This window comes from Ruditapes philippinarum, unplaced genomic scaffold (genome assembly GCF_026571515.1).
Source record: "Ruditapes philippinarum isolate M1 unplaced genomic scaffold, ASM2657151v2 ctg2295_1_1_1_1, whole genome shotgun sequence".
NCBI classification, from domain to species: Eukaryota; Metazoa; Mollusca; class Bivalvia; order Venerida; family Veneridae; genus Ruditapes; species Ruditapes philippinarum.
In genome coordinates this window covers 71,594-77,174 of record NW_026853400.1, presented here as the reverse complement: position 1 = coordinate 77,174, position 5,581 = coordinate 71,594, and the positions used below count along the sequence as shown (strand labels likewise).

The 5,581-nt window shown below is 33.1% G+C and overlaps 1 long non-coding RNA gene across 1 annotated transcript; it reads left to right on the top strand.

Annotated features, from left to right (window-relative positions):
- Positions 1 to 1,331: 1,331 nt before the first annotated feature.
- On the top strand, positions 1,332 to 4,120 carry LOC132736775 (uncharacterized). The gene is made up of 2 exons (XR_009626625.1): positions 1,332 to 1,419; positions 2,458 to 4,120. It is a non-coding gene; the product is annotated as an uncharacterized LOC132736775 (long non-coding RNA).
- The last annotated feature ends 1,461 nt before the right edge of the window (positions 4,121 to 5,581 follow it).

Genomic DNA, 5,581 nt, shown 5'->3' with positions numbered 1-5,581 from the left:
CCACAGTTATCATTGCATCGACTAGAAGTTGCCTACAAAGATTGTTACTCATGTTCTTAGGTTAAAATTGTCCCATGTAACGTAACTTATAAGGACATAAACGGGTAATTAAATTTACTTTATGAATGTGCCTTGTTGGCCTCAACAAAAGTTTTAAAAATATACCATTTTCAATTATTTCACAGTTGGTAATGTAGTTTAATAATATTTGAGTAAAAGCAAAACAATGTACAAAGAGAAAACGTGGGAACAGCATGCCCGGTTGGTGTACTTTTATTTGTGAAACTTGACAGATTAATGAAACACTGTACCATGTTATTCCTATAAAAGCTTGCATTGACCCCTATATGCAAATATCTAATGTGAAAGTGTGTCTGCATGTAAACATAATTATATTAACGCAAAATCACATATTCTTTCAATATTTGTAAATTAAGTCATCTTATCAACATCTGATACGGGGCATGGTGAGATTTTTGTATCCATAACAGAAGTTGAAAGTATTCGGATAATCTAATTAATATTCATAAACTAAATCCTATTCGATTATCATGTAAATATAATGGCAAAACTGCATAATTATATCGTTGTCATAATAAACAAACTTAATTATTCGATCGGTACATATCTGAAAGAACATTTTGGCTATATTTCGTCTGTCTGATCATCTCATGTCAATTCTCTTTGGAAGGTCAACAATGTTAGTTATTTGCACTGCATATATATAAGTGCTTATTTGCTGTACATTTCGTATTTTGCTACCCGTAAGTGACACAAAATATAAGCCTGCGTTTGCTAAACAGACAAATCATATACGTATTATTGTAGTGAACACCTCGAGTCTGGGAAACTTCTAACGGAGATTTCAGATACATCCAACTGCGTTATATTTTCATACTGCATAATATTATGTAAATATAAATGATGTAATACGCTGTTGATAGAAGCCTTTTTTAACTACAAAATGTGCTGTTCTGTTTATTTCAATACTTTATATCTACAACAATGCACTTTAAAACTTTGTCTGTATGCATACTTGATCCTATGTCAAACCCATAACTTTAAGCCCGCTTTAACACAAATATCTCAATAAATATTATACGTTTTCAAACAAATTTTAATTTGACACCACAATTGGACAAAAGAAAATTTACTGACTTTCGTCCTTCTTTTTTTTGAGTTTTAGTTACTTACAAAAAACAAAGAAATTTCATGATAAGATTTAATTTCTGACAATTAACTGTCTCGCGACAATTAACTGTTTTGCAAGTTTTTAGTTGATCGTCATTCAAAGCAATGACATAATTATCAAATGTAATCAACATAATTATTATAAACTCAGTTGTTAAATATATATGTAAGTTTTTTTTTTATCATTTTCAGACTCCCGCGCCTTCAAGTCAGGCGCCTTCAAGTCAGGTAATAATTTATTTTTAGTAAAATTTAATGTTAGTCACAATGTAAACTGGTATTTTCAATACCCAATGTGAGTCACGGGTCAAAATGTTATGGTAAAATGATACAATCAATAATTGTATCATAGTTTGGAGACCTTTCTGTTGAAAATGTGTCAGGGTTAAATCGTATACATATACATGCACAGTGCGTTAACTGGAGTGCGGGTATTAGTTACCCGCACTCCAGAGCATGCCCATTGATTGGCTCATTTTTGCTGGGGTTTACATATTGTGACGGCAGAGAAAGGGAAAGCGACAGAAATATCATATTCAGATGTTCGTTCATTGGTTCATTTTTGCCGGGGTTTCATATTGTGACAACAGGGAACGTGTTTTTATGTTTGACTATGATACAAAAGAGAAAGAACACCAAAACACTCGGTAATCTGATTAATACTCGGGGGCTACGCCCCCTCGTACAAATCAGATAACATTGTGTTTCGGTGCTCTTTCTATTACTTGCACGAGATACAAACTTGACAGGTCGCAGATGAAACGGGCAGAGGGTCATGTTGACTCTGTTAAGGTTCTGTAGTTAAATAGATTGTAAAAAAAGTAAAAAAAAACCTCTTCGAGAATTTAAGATTCTATAAGCTTTCAAATGTCTCTGACTTTGTTCTTGTATTCTCCATAAGTAAAAAAACAAAGACTAAAAAACTAACATGGATTTGATTATATATATAATGTAAAGTTTAAAACAATACGGATAAAAAATAGCGGGAAAAAAAGAATGAAGCGATGCCTTTTCCAGTTTACATTGAAATTGTTTATTAACGTCAATTTGAAGTTTATCCACGAGCTATTCATGCTAAAAAGAAATTAAGGAGACAATATAAACTATATTTTTCTGTTTACGGATTCTGTTTGATAGAGTCTGAATATAAAAAGATTTGAAATGTAATGCAAAAGTAATGTACATTATTTAAAATGACTGTTTGAAAATTTATAGAATAATCATATTACATTTTTTTCTTATAACGAATTTGTTGTTGTTTTTTAGTCAAGCGCTAAATCACTGGGAGGTGCTGCCACTGGGGCTGCAGTAGGAACTGTTGCCGGTCCCGCTGGAGCTGCTGTTGGTGCAGCAGTTGGATGGCTATTGGGAAAACTCGCGGAATAACAGAATTGTTCATTGTCAGTTGAACAGATTTTGAGAAGGTTAATCAACATTCAATCATTGAAAACTTGATTTGAGACATTTATTGTGCATACCTTTTTAATGTCCATTGTTATGGCGAGATACTAAGATTTCAGATATGATGTCCTTTTGTATTGAATTAATGATTATTTGTGTGTGTGTGTGTGTGTGTGTGTGTGTGTGTGTGCGCGCGCGTGTGTGCATGCGTCTGTGTGTATGTGTGAGTGTGCGCAAAATAAAAGAGTCGGAAAGAAAAACAATTATAAGAAATAGTACATGGAACACAAACCGAGGAATATTTATTTTGTCTTCGAATGAATGTAATTCATGTATGATTTTCTTAAGGTGTGGATTTAAATCAGTGGTTATGTGACATAATAACTACAGTTAAATTCATATGTAGTTTATTTTGAAAAGTTCAAACGTTTATTTGTATTATTTGTATGAAAAAAAAACGAATTTTACTTCAACTATTTATGTTTTAATGTCCAGTACATGTAATTGTACATGAGGCGGGAAAAATTAGAAATTAAAAAAAATGTTTTCACAATTCGAACTTGTAAGTATTTTTATCGAATGTTAAACCATATATGTTAAAATAGCTTAATAGTGATAAGGTTTCTTTTTCTATATAACCATATCTTGACACTTTAATTAGCAAAAGTTATGTTTGTTTTTGTCCATGTTATTCTGGAAAAATGCCGCAATGTGCTACTGGGTTATTTCATTTCATTATAAATGCACATGTTGCAAACAACTTCATCCGTAGTATTTTACCTTTTCACTTTTGCAGCGGTTTTTTTGTAACATACACCTCGCTTTTATTTAGTGTTTGCTATATACATTCAGTATCAAGCATGATATCAGTTATTCTAACATGATATTTTAACATGATTTTAAATACAATTATCATACATTAATTTTATGATAATATCATTCCAATATAAATTAAGATTCATATAACAGTTTAACTTTGATTTACCCTTGTCCGTCCGTCCTTCCGTCCGTCCTTTCTCATTTTATATTGTACGTAGGTCAAAAAGTAAGGTTGCTCAGCATGTGAGGTTGTGCAAATAGATATTTTCAAGTGGATTTATTAAATATTTGTAGAGTTATTGCCCTTGACTTAGTAAAAGTTTAAAAATTCAAACTAGTGCCGCACGTAGCTGAAAAATTATTTGACCCAGGACCATGGCCATGAACATTACAGGAATGTTAATTAGCATGTGTAGTTGTGCACCTAAGTATTTTGATGTGGATATAATAATATTTATAGAGATTTTGCCCTTGACTTAGTAAAATTTACAATTTTCAACTTGTGTCGCACGTAACTCAAAAAAGTATTTGACCTAAAAACATGAAACTTTGCAGGTTGCTCAGCATGTGAAGTTGTGCACCTTGAGTTTCGATTATGGATTTATTCTGCTTTTTTCGAAGTTATTGCTCTTTACATAAAAACAATTGTAATTTTTGTGTCTCATCTACTTCTCCGTCGTCTGTCTGTCTGTCTGTCTGTCCGTCCGTCCGTCACAAAACTTGTCCGGACAACTCCTCATTAACTACTGGTGCTATTTCATCCAAACTTTACAGGAATGATCAGTTTCAAGTCTAGTTGTGCATATTGTCATCATTTTCCGGTTCAATGATTTTTGTCAGAGTTATGGCCCTTTAATAATTTTTAATTTTAAAGTTTGTCCGGACAACTTCTCTTATACCGCTTATGCAATTTCAATGAAACTTTACAGGATTGTTCTGTAGCTCAAGTCCTTGCGCATATTGCACGGATTTTCCGGTTGAATGATTTTTGGCCGAGTTATGGCCCTTTGATAAAAAGGTTTCTTTCTCTGTGTGTTGCCAGATACACAAAAGCTTGTACGGACTACTTCTCATAAACTACTGGTGTAATTTCATCCAAACTTTACAGGAATGATCAGTACCAAGTCTAGTTGTGCATATTGTCAGCATTTTCCGGTTCAATGATTTTTGTTTGAGTTATGGCCCTTTAATAATTTTTAATTTTAAAGTTTGTCCGGACAACTTCTCTTATACCACTAATGCAATTTCAATGAAACTTTACAGGATTGATCTGTAGCTCAAGTCCTTGCGCATATTGCACGGGTTTTCCAGTTGAATGATTTTTGGTGAGTTATGGCCCTTTGATAAAAAGGTATTTTTTTCTGTGTGTTGCCAGATACGCAAAAGCTTGTCCAGACTACTCCTCATAAACTACTGGTGCAATTTTATCCAAACTTTACAGGAATGATCAGTACCAAGTCTAGTTGTGCACTGTCCGCCTGTTTGTCCGTCTGTCACAAAATTTGTCCCAACATGAAATTGGCCATCATGAGGCGACACATGTGATTACTGATCGCTCTTGTTTAACTTGTTTCGCACATAGCTAAAATCGTTTTTTGACTAAGAGCCATGACACTTTACTGGAATGTGCTCAGGATGTAAAATTACATCTGAGGTTTCGGTTGTAGTTTTATTTTGTTTTGTGAAAGTTATTGCCCTTGACATACTGAAAATTTGCAATTACCATCTTGTGTCACAAATACTCAAAAAGTAGTTGACGTGTGGGCCTTGAAGTTTACAAGAATGTTTGTTAGCATGTCTTCTTATACACCTTAGGGTTTGCTTGTGAATTATTTTGTTTTGTGAAAGTTATTGCCCTTGACTTATTTAAATTTGCAATTTTCATCTTGTTCATGCTTAGCTTAAAAAGAATTTAACCTGTAGGCCTGAAAGTATACAAGAGTATTGAAGACCATGTATGCACCTTGAGGTTTTCTTGCAGATTTATCAGAATTTGTAAAGTTTTTGCCCTTTACTCAGTAAAAGGTTTTGAGTTTTCAATTGGTGGCACATATAGCCCATAAGAGTCATAAGATTGGCAAGTCAGTGTAGTGTGGGGGAACCCGTGTCTGATTATTTTATTTTATATGTGTTTTGTCTTTCATTTTTCTGATTATATGTTATTAAAGAA